General features: G+C 38.4%; 1 long non-coding RNA gene across 1 annotated transcript; it reads left to right on the top strand.

Moving 5' to 3' along the window:
* Nucleotides 1-9,743, top strand: LOC115948325. Its single transcript, XR_004082155.1, has 4 exons — nucleotides 1-96; nucleotides 767-1,987; nucleotides 6,816-6,915; nucleotides 8,241-9,743. It is a non-coding gene; the product is annotated as an uncharacterized LOC115948325 (long non-coding RNA).
* Nucleotides 9,744-11,800: the final 2,057 nt, after the last annotated feature.

The following is an 11,800-nucleotide window of genomic DNA, read 5'->3' as shown; positions in this document are numbered from 1 at the left end:
CCCCCCCCCGTCCGGCCCCTGAGGGCGGTGGCGGCGGGAAGGGATTGGGAAGGGGGCCGACTGGGAATTGGCTGGGAATCGGCGAGGTTGGGTGAGGTATTGGGAAGGAGCTCTTCGCCGTGAGGGTCCCGAGACAGAGGAACAGAGAAGCTATGGATGTCCCATCCTTGGGAGCGTTCTAGTCTGGTTCGGCCGGAGCTCTGAGCAGCCTGGTCCCGTGGAAGGGTATCCCTGCGCTTGGCAGGGGGTTGGAATTTGGTGGTTTTTAAGGTCTCTTCCAGCCCAAGCTGTTCTGTAATGCTGTGGTCCCGTTGAAAGACGTCGCTCCGCTTAATTTGCCTTTCCCGGCTCGGCCTGGCTGTGCCGGGCTGAGGGAAAGGGTCGCTGGGGTTCGGGGCTGTGTCTGGGTGCGCTCCTGTGGTGGCTCCTGGACTGGAGGGGGCAGGTTTCTCACCAGCGTTCTCGCCTTTTAAAATAAGTGTTAGATTTAAGATCACTGCTGCCTGTCTGCTAACAGGAGCTGTTATAAACTTAGCACAGAAATGCCGTAATGTTGCTAACCTGTATTTAGTTTTTAATTTTAACAGGTGATTTGAGCAGTCATTTATGGCATCACTTTTCTCATGCATTTGGAGATAGTTGTAAAATCTGCAGACATCCCTAGGGCTGGAATCTCAATCGGGATGGTGTTGCTCCCCAGACTTTGGATAAGACACTCGAAATCATGAAGTGGATTTTAACTCTTTTGTTTGTTGTCTTTTCGCAGATTCACATATTCTGAGTTGGAAGGGATCCACAAGGATCCTCGAGTCCAGCTCTCAAGTAAATGTCCAGTACAGGGATCACACCCACCACCTTGGTGTTACCAATTCCACGTTCTAACCAACTGCAACTCCGGAAAATTAACAAATTTAACTACAAATATCCGTGTGTTCTGTCAATGAACCCACACATCACCATGAGGATATCAAAACATCCCAGCTGTATGCTGCTCTGCTTGAGGATTTTGAAGCACAGATTGCCTGGTCTGGTGGAAATATTTGTGGTGGAACTAAATAGGTGCAAGCTCTGCCATTTCATAAGCAGGATCAGAAGTAAGATCAGGAGACCCCTGGCTCAAATCTGTGAAACTGATATGGCATGTTGAATTTCAGGCTGCCCTAAAATGGACCAGGTAAAAATTAACTTTGGAGATGAAAAGAATGAAAACAAAGAAAATCTTGCAAAAAATTGCTCTCTTGTCACATGTGTCTCAGGTGCCCTTAAATAAGAGTCCTTGGCTGTTGTGACATGAGCCCAAGCATAATCCTCATGCATCTCACTCCTGTGAAATGAACACCTTATTTGGAGAAGTAGCAGCTTATTTTCAACTTGAGGAACCCTGCAGTGCTGACTTCTCTTCCATTTCCAAGAGAAAGGTCAGATAAACCCAGTCTATGCCTCTTAGCATCTGTCATGTTTCCTGTGTTAGAACCCAGACATTTGCTGAGGAAATTAAAAGCCCCTAAGACTCAATCAAGGTGTAAACATCATAGGAAAATCAGTTGAAAATCCAGTTGAAAGCTGGATGTATAGGCTCAACTCACCCTATAGAAGATGCTCATGCCTTAAAGCTGGGTTCTGAGAGAAAACAGCATTTCTGAATGTGTGGAATGTAGCACTAGAGCCACAAGATGCTGAGAAAATCCATTTAAAGGGTCATGATGTGGATCATAGCTTTAAATGTGTTTATTGTCACATGACTGAGTAGATCTTAATGGAAAATCATTGAAAATCACACATGTGGATAAAAGAAACCTTCCAGTGCTTCATCTGTGAGAGTGCTTTTATATCACTTTATAAAGTGCCTGGAAAGTGCACAGAAACAGCCATCAGAGGAAACCTCATCTCAGTGCACATCATCTGAAACTGAGCAGATAAGCAATTTTCATGTAGCTTGCTTGGCATTATCAGGATATGGTTATGTGCCCACACAGTGATTTTACCAGTAAGTCAGGTTTTATTTTTTGCTCTCGTCCAGTTGCCTCCTCAGCTTAAACTTATTGCTGCAAATAATTTTGTTTGGTCAATGCAAAATGTATTGGAGCCCTTCAGTATGAACTGTAAATGCTATTATCAGAAGCTACTGTAAAACATCTTCATGCTGGCTTGAGCAAAGAAAATGTAACTGGAAAAATTCTAAAAATATGTTGTAAATGTTCACATTTTGATGATGTTCTTTCTGCAAAGTTCTTTCTCATTTAATATTTTGGATTATGACTGTTTCTCTGAGTAGTTGATCATCATATTCCAGCAATTTCAGTATTAGTAGCTTTTTAATGACTCTTAACATTACTGTGAAGGTACTTCTATGTAGGTGAATGCCTTTTAGCTCTGAATTTGGCGACAGTTCTTATAGCTAATTTATCTCCATTGATATATGAAAGACCTTTACTAGCATAATCTGTCTCCTAAATCACAAAAGAACATTGTTCCAGTACTCTAGTTCTGTTCCCCTTTGCATTAATTACTAATGTCACTTTTGTACCAATTACACTTTTTTCCTTATTGCTTAAATAATGCTTCTGTTAGTAATTTCAAGTGCTTTGCCCTCCATAAAACTATGCATTTACTGCACACCTTCATGTTTGTAAGTAAAAGTCTTGAATGACAGTGCACAAAGGTAGTCTGGGCATTCTGCTGTTTAACCATTCGGTGTTGCAGGTGGTTGCAGTGATTAATTTATTTTAGCAAGGTTGTGATATAAACCAAATTCTTTGGCTGCTGCTGTGATATAAATGAAATTCTTGCTTTGTGGGTTGAGCTACTGCTTTGGTTCTGATTGCTCAGAATGGCCAAGTGAAAGAACAGGTGATTGTGAAATAAGGTGATGGCTCAGGGGTGTGTGCTGGAGTTTGTGGCAGTGGTCAAGTAAGGAAACAGGCAAGGTTAGGAACGTGAAGGAATGTGGAATGACCAGGCATCCTGTGTTTGTAGCCAGGCATCTGTGTCATGGTGGAGGATTTAGATTAGATTATGAAGGGTTTTGATGGAAAGGTTTAGATTGCAGTATGTGTTACACTGTCTAGTTTTGATGCCTTTGTTGTCTTTGGGATACATGGGCTTATTCTGAGGTTTTTACTGCTCGACAGGGCAGGAGATAGTATTTTTTAAAAGGTTATAGCAGAATTTCTGGAGGAAAAGTAATTCAGAAAATGGCAATTTTTAGAACTAAAAGCAAAACAGGTTTTTTATTTGCTTCACAGTGAATTACAGTGTCCCCTTGATTGTGACTGTAAGCCAAGAACAAGGCTGCAGTCCAATATAACTTTTTCTCTAAGGGGATAGGAAGGAAAGCACATGGAAAGACAATTGAAATTGACAATATTTCAAAACAGAGATGACTAAAGCAGTGAAAAAATTTATGAGTGCTTATACAAACAGTTGGTTTTTTAAGTGAAAGGAGAACTGCTTTTTATTAACAAATTATAAATTGTTTCTTGAATGGGTATTTTCATTCCATTAAAGGAAGCTTTAGTGTAAAATTATAAGGAATTGTTTTCTGCTGATTCCTTGTGCTTGTGGAGCTGATAGAGTGAGAGCCTTCCTGTTGGTATGGGGATGGGTTTTGAAATAGTTTGAAGCACGGCTTCTTAGCACTAAGCTAGTGTTTAACTTAGTATCAAGTTCTCACTGTAATTGCTAATGTTATTTGGTACAATATGCTTGTTGTAGCTTTTAACCTACTTGAAAGCCTAACTGGTTAGTGGAAAGCAATGTACAAATTGAATCTTAAATCTTAAAAAAAGAGTTCAGAAGTTGCTGTGAAGCTGAGTTATTTTATATTAAAACCTTTACAGGAAAGGGTTAGTGGTCTTGATTGCGTTTCCCTTTAAACAGAAATCCTCTGGGCAAAACCTGCAACCTCCTACCACTGCTTACTGCAGACCAAATTTAGACTGTCAGCAGATATGCTTAGAAGAAAACGGACACATAAAGTGTGTTGTGTGTCTGCCACTAAAAATAGTCCTTGAAGCTTGGGAATTCGGAGATATCTGTTCTTTCAATATTTTTCATGTGCTCCATAATTTACAACAAAATAACTCCACTGCAAGTGCATATTTTGCTAACTCATTTTTAATTGTGGTTTGAAATTTTTGAGAGCTCCTTGTTAGCGTGTTTTGGTTTGTTTTGGTTTTTGTTCTGTTTTGACACTTTGAGTGCACTAGGCATTCTTAGAGCTGAGGTAACCTTGGATTTGCTGCCACAGTCCCCATGGTCAAATTCTGTTGTCATAATCAATAATTGCTCTCTCTTCTTTAATGCTGTGCATTTCAGCCTGATTTGGCCTCATATTGCCAAAATAACCACAAAATACTTTAAAACTACCTAGGAGTTCAGTTTGGACATTTATGTTAATAACTTTAATGTGGATAAATGTCTTTCTTCTAGTTTAGATTAACATATTTGCTCTGGTTTTAAGCTACTGCAACAAACTGTGGCTTTTAATACAGCTAAGGAATGGATCAAGGTCTCCAAGTACCTGTGCAAGCATAGGTACTGTGCTTGCAGTACAGTTTCTAACTGTACTGAATGCAAGATGTGAGATTTTTTTTGCAGTTATTTTTCTTTTTTTCTCTCTCTTTCTGTGCTAAATATTTGCCTAATACAAGTGTACGTGCAAGTAAATTTGCTTTAATTGATGGAAGAAGGCTTTAAAACTCATTAAGATAGATTAGAACAGTGGTTTGAAGGGCAGGGAGGAAGGATTAGGGACTTCTTAGAGTTTGCTTGAGGGCACTCAACAAGGATGCCCATCTTTCCAAGGCAGTAGGTGGGCTGGGATGTGGCAGCTGCATTGAGCTTGCAGCTGAACAGCTCTTACACAGGTAGAGGAGAAAAGGCAACATTCAGTGCAGGAAATCTGGATGGCAGGACATGATGAGATGCTTGGGTTTTGAGTACTTCTCAGGTTGATTTGAGTTTCTGATGGGCTCATTTTGGCAATTGATTATTGCTTGGTTGGATAAGTAGCTGTTAGTTTAAAAGGAAATTCTGCCTTGTTGAGTTAGTAGCAGCAAGTCACTTCCCTTGCCAAGTGTTGCTTCATCTCAGTGGAGCTTTATTTCCATCTGCAAGAGGTAGAGATCCTTGCTTCATTCAAGGAAGACTATTACCTTATCATTTTATTGTTTGTTGTGTTGCTAAACTGGAGTTGGGGATGCTGTACTGCTGAGAATGTCAAAGCTGAAGGATGCTTCATGTCTGAAGCTTTTCTGGCTTTAACTTTATGTCAGTGTGACTGGAGTAACACCAGAATTGTAATACTCTTCATTATGACCATCTAGGTTCAATATTCAGTTTAGATCTATTTTTACCAAAGGATTTAGTCTCTTCCTGATTTTTTTTGGACATTTCATGATGTCAAATGTGCAAATCAACCAAAATGATTCAGCCAATTTTCTAGACGGCACATGGGGAAAACTTTCTGTTCATAATGTTTTCAAGTAGAACCTGCAAGACAGTGGATACCTTTTATTTAAAAAGCCCTAACAGTCCATGGATTGAAGGAAATATATAAGCATTTTTCAGGAGGTATCTTCTGTTAGAACATTTGAAAGGCTACATTCCTGATGGAAGATCTGTTGAGATTTGGCCTTTTCAGTGTCTTTGAAAAATGCAGTGAACAATGACAATACCTTACTGCGGGAAGCTAATTGTGACAGACTGTTTTAGGGAGGCAGGGACAGGAACTAGGAAAACTTGCCAGTTTCCTTTGGCACCTGGCTTGCAAAGGTTTTTAATTCTTTTGTTGATGGCATATAAAAGATGTTGGCTACTGAACACCAGTGGGGCTGGAAAACCTGTGAGCTGTTGCCAGAGATAAAGGCAAGATAAGGAGATGAACTTAAGCAGAATTTGGTGTGTTAGGAAAAGTGATAATGGGTCATAGCAAAGTGGGAAAATAGTAAAATAATGGGGAGTCTCAGAAAATGAGAATAACTTGAACCACAGTTTGGTCTGAAGTGAACAGAAGGATTTAACCTCAGACATGTGAACCAGCGTTAAATTAACAGGGTGCACAATCACTTCTGTTTACTATTGCTGCCATTACTCAAATGACAGTTAGTTCAAGCATCAGAGGGTTTTGGTGTGTGTGTGTATACATATATATATATAAATTCCCCAATATGAAATCTGGCATTAATGTTTTAACTTCTTAGGTATTTTAATTCCAAAAATGCAACCTAAAACTTGTCAAGTGTTGAAAAGAAAACACAATCACAAAAAAATAAAAAAAACAACCAATAAAAACAAAACAAACCTCTCAGTACAGGTCAAAAAGCCAAGCACTCATCTGTGTGGGTGGGTACGCTTGCAAAATCTTCAATTGCCTGATTTGCCTGTATGCAAATTTCTGCTCCCAGTGATCCTTTTGAAATTCAGTGTGTAGAATGGATAGTGCTTCATTAGCCTTGCTTTATTCTTTAGAGAGCAGAGTAGATATACAAAGAACAATGAGATTAAAGTTACCAAAGCAACTTTGATTTTGGCAATTTAACTTTAATTTTGACAATATTTAATTTTTATTTCTTGTCTTAGCAACCTTAATGAGTGAGGCTTTGAGTTTTTTAATACAGCTTTTATATTATGTTGTCAGAAATATGTTGGGAATTTACCTTAATATACTAAAATAAATGACCAGAAATGCTGTCTTCTTTAGCAGTATGTATGTTCTGAGTTACTAGGTTCTACATTGCTATACACCATGTATGTGTCATACAGTGGCTAGATAAAAGTTCAGCTATTTCTTCTTTATGTCCTGTGACATACAGACCTTCAGAGTTACTGGCTTCAGGTCCATCACAACATCCTTACATGTGTTGGTGGTGTCTTGACTGAACCACGCTGGTGCACACTGGATTGGAGAGTCAGGTAAGTGCTTATGCTTGAATACAGCACATGAAAAAAGCAATAAGATTCTTAAATAATTTTTAATCTGCATGTGGTCACAAAACTGGCAATTTTTCCTCCCTTTTCTCTAAGTCACTAGAGACTCCAGAATCCAGCAGTATTTGTAATCTGATGCTTGCTGTGTCATCACATTAAAAGCAGTGGGCAAATTAATAAATAAGGCTTGGTGACACTGGATGAGGAAAGTCTTTAAATTTTTCTTTCTCTAAACAGCAGTCTGCTGAAATGTCTCACATGATGAGGTTCTGCTTTTTACAGATTATCTTCAGAGTTGGTACTTCTGTTCTGAGATTGATTTATTTATATTACAGCTAACATCAGCTTTTATATCTTGTTTGTAAGCTTTTGGGAGGGTGGTCAAAGGACAATTTTTGATATTTTGGTACTTTGTTGCTAGTACAAAAGCAGTAATATACAAACTATGTCAGCACCAAAAAAGTGGAGTCAAATAAAGTTATTCTGTGTCAAATGATACTTGCATGGCTGAAAGTATTTAATTTACTCTGAAACAAGCACTGGGTATCTTCTCAATCATGTAATGGGCTTTTTCCCCCCTAATTTTACAAAGTATGGTGTATATATTTAGAAGTGTATGCAGCACTGTATTTCTTAAGATTGTATCTTGGTTTGACATTTCACTGATCTTTGTATTAGTCTTAACAACATAATTAGCATTTTATGTTATTTTAACAAGTTTTGGATGTTCATAACATAATAAAATAAATTCCTTGTAGCATGGTAACTGTATTATGTAAAAAGGTTGGTTGTTCTTTATCTGCATGTATTATGATCACTGGAAGTTTACCTGATGAAGCTTAGAAAAGACAGGAATGTTAGAAATGTGCATTGTAGGATAAAGCTTTTATATGATAAATACATTGTAATCTGGTAGAACAAAGTGATTCAGGTCAAATGAGAAATCTGAAAATCGTGCTTCTCCTTCCTGCATTGTCACTTTTAAAAAGAAAGGGATATTTATTGTTGTGGCAAGTGCGTGAAATGCAGTAGTAACTTTTCAAATGCTGTTATTTTCATGATTATAATTTGTGCTTATCTAATTTTGTTTTTATCTTTTGTTGTACTGAGCAGCACTTTAGCAATTTTATAATGCAACTGTGCATCCAGTAATGATAATCTGTATTTCCAAGATGTGTGTGAATGGCAATTAAACATTTCTGTAAATCACTTGCCTATTCATTGTATTTGCAGTATACACAAAAATAAAACAGAGCAGTTCTTTCCTCAAAATTACTTACCTTTAACTTGCATCTAATTTTGCCCTACAGGTTAAAAAAACCCCAAACAGCACAACAAATGAACAAACAAAAACCAACTCAAACAAATTACTTTTCTTGAGAAGCTCTATTTTATGTGTGTGTCACAAACATGGCACAGAATGAGGAGCAAGGTTTATTTTCACTATAACTTTGTCTTTCATCACCTGAAAGTTTCATATCTCCGATTTTTAAGTCTTACCATCACTGATGGTATTATAAAATATTGGTATCATGTATTTTGGGTTTCTTTTTGAATTAGTTTACTTAGCCTTTTTCTTAAATGGCAATCCAGAGAAGAGTTGAAGGAGCATCTGGAAAATTTGGAAAATTACAGAACTGCTACCACTATTTTGTCTTCATTTTGGGATCAAGTATTCAAAACCAGACATCAATTGAGTGGACATCACAAACAAATCCATCACGAAGAAACAACAAACCCACAAATGAAAGAGAGGAAGAGAAGAAAAAAGCCTGAAGATAATCCTGTGTGTTTCAACAAAAAAGCAACTTGAAAGAAGAATCCAAGCTAATTTAAATGTAGCATGTACAGTAGGTATGATCTGTATTATAGCAATGTTGCGCCGGCGGGGGAAAAGCCACACTCGAGTGTAATTGATCAGCAAATCCCGTTTATTGATCATCAATACATCCTTTTTATAACAGGGATAATGAACTTCATGAATAGTCCAAAAGCGAGCTCATAATTGGTCACACAGTCAACGGTCTATCACGCCCACGTCTGCATTCCTTTGGTTTAATTAGCTGGGATCCTTCTACCTCCCTGCTCCTGTTTTCCATCTACCTTATCTGCTGACAGCTGAACCCAAGGACAGCCTAATTCTTTCCCAGCAGAAGGCTGAGAGAGCTAGCTTTGTTTACCTTTGCTTCTCAGGCCCGCTAATTGCACCAGAGAGCGACCTCTTTCATTTAACCCTTCCTCTACATAGCAAAACTTGCTATTTTTTTTCTTAATTGCAGAATATTTTGTAATCTGGCACATCTTTTTATTTGCTGATTTACTTACATATTTTTATAGGAAAGTTGCTCTTTGATAGCCTGAACAAAAATAAAAATAGCTGCCTCCTACTTGGTTTGTGATACTACCAGTTTTTGGAATAAATTAAGCATTTGCTGATCAAAAGGTGCAGCTAAGGTTTTCTGCTATAGTTTGTTACAGGCAATAACAAAGTACAGTCACTGAAATAGGCTCTTTCAGGAGCCAAAACAAATGCTGTGAGACTTCTTGGAATTCTGCGAGTTAACTAGGTGAAAAAACAGCTTCCTTTGGGTCATGGCTGCATTTTTAAGAGGACTACTGACTAAAGCACCAATTTTATCAGTTAGTGTAGAATTCTACTTATCTGTTAACTTGTAAGAGTTAACACCAAGACTTCACCTTACCTCAAGCACATCCTTTCTTCCAAAGGGATTTTGAGAAGGCATTTGATGTTTTCCTGTTATTCAGAAAAGATATCTCTTTCTTTGATAAGGAAGATAATAATCTCTAGCAGCCACCTGTCCACAAGTTGACATTACAAAATATTCTGATAGCTTTTCTAATATTTAGGTAGAGAAGCTTGAGTACATCTCTTTCTCTAGGTTTCTTCTAAGTATGTACATTTGGCTTGGGGGATTTTCTCTTTTTGTTGTTGTTTATGGCCATACATGTCTGTTACATTGTCAGAAAACATTTTTACAATAGTTTAACTAAAGAAGTCACTTTCTTAGTTTCACAGTTGTGTATCATAAATTAATTCAAATCATCAAAGGCTTCTTTATCCCTATGTTTTCTAGGACTTAAATAATTGTTTATACTGAATCTGGCTTTCCTCATTTGAAGATGTTATTGCTCATGTGGAAAGAAAGAAATGCACGTTTTAGTAGCTCTCTGAAATTGGTGTAATAAAAAGAAAGCAAAAGTGGAATTTGGGTTCAGCTAGTCGAAGGTCTTAATTGCCTGAAGTGGGCTAGAGCATTTTTGTTAGTAAGTAGGGAACAGACCAATGTGCTGCTGATGTACCTTGTACATAGGCATCTGCCTTAGGAGCTTTTTTTAAATCAAGTAGTCAGTTAACAAAACTTATCTCTGTTTTAAGTGGCAGAAGTATAATGTTAAGCACTTTACATCATTACATCATTGCAACAGTTGCTGGTGGAGTTACACTGGAGTATGACAACCCAAATTTTATCTGAGGTTACATTTGAAATGTGGTGTCTGATTTTTACAGCTCTGTTTTGAAGGAAAAATGAGCTTTTATGGACTGGATCTCTGGAGCTCTCCCTGGAAGAGGGAGATTAAGAATTTACTTGAACTTTTCACACCTACTCCTGACTCTAGCTTTGCTTGACTTTTGTACAGCAAAACAAACTTCATGTCAACACTGTTCATTTCCTACAGTCCCCCCTGAGGTGCAAACTCATAAAACTGGCATTGGCCATTGTCCCAGCCTGCAGCTGTCCCGTAATCCTTTCCGCTCAAGGCCCTGTCCCCACAGCAGAAGAGGATCTGTTGGGAATCACAGCCAGCTCAGTGGTGTCTCCTGTGGCACACATGGAATAGCTGATGGCAGAAGGGTGTGAGGATAACCCTGCTGTGCTCACTGTGACTGAGAGCACGGGCTGTGCCCTGCACAGAACTCCAGAGTGCCAGAGCAAGCTGCCTCACTTTCTCTTTGTCCCACAGTTGCCTCTCGTTTTGCCCAGATTAACAGATGCACATGGGAAGTATATTTTAGAGTCTATGGATACTGCAAAACTTCAAGGAATTCCTTTAAACTGAGAAAGATCTGCTGTCAGGAGGTTACCAGCAAAGCGTTGGACTTGGAAATCCAGCTGTGTTCCTGGCCACCCTGTGGCGCTTTGTTTGTTTTCCTCCAGGAGGGGGCAGCAGATGAACAACATCGGGGCTGTTTCTTACTCTTCAAACGCTTTCCAGTGTCCCCCTCTGCCTGTGAATCCCAGCAGAGGCTCCATACCTGCGGGAGGGTTTAAAATTATAATTCCTACCTGTTTGCTACAATGATAGCTGGAATGTGTGAATCGGAAGTCTTAATTCTGTTCAGTGTTAAGCAGTAGAATTTAGTCAGCAAAATCTCTCAAGTTTACAGAAAGGGCAGTTCAATATTGAGGCTTAAGATTTTATGACTATGGCAGTAGGTGTATATATATTTCAAAGGATAAAATAACCAAGCAACCCAACCCCGTGAGCTTATTAGTTAACATCACCTAAGTCTTACTTAACATCTTTCAAATACTTATTTTCTATCAAGTTGCATATTACAATTCAAAATAACGCTCTCATAGCCTTTTTTCTCACATCAGAAAATAAAACCAAGAATGCACTGAATCTAGTGATGCTTTTCATTCGTGTGTAATTAATGTGCTCCTGTACATTCTGCTGACAGAGCATGGGAATTAAAGTCCTCAATTCACAGGCAGTGCTAATGATGCTAAAGAATATAACTGAATTTTATTGCATTATTTCAGCCACAAAGTGCAGGTTTATCATCTAAAACTTTATGGAGGTGTACCAAATTACTGATTAGGAGTATAGTGGGGTCTTTTAAAAC

Source organism: Geospiza fortis, unplaced genomic scaffold (assembly GCF_000277835.1).
Source record: "Geospiza fortis unplaced genomic scaffold, GeoFor_1.0 scaffold219, whole genome shotgun sequence".
Taxonomy (NCBI): Eukaryota; Metazoa; Chordata; class Aves; order Passeriformes; family Thraupidae; genus Geospiza; species Geospiza fortis.
This window is presented reverse-complemented; position numbering and strand designations above follow the sequence as displayed.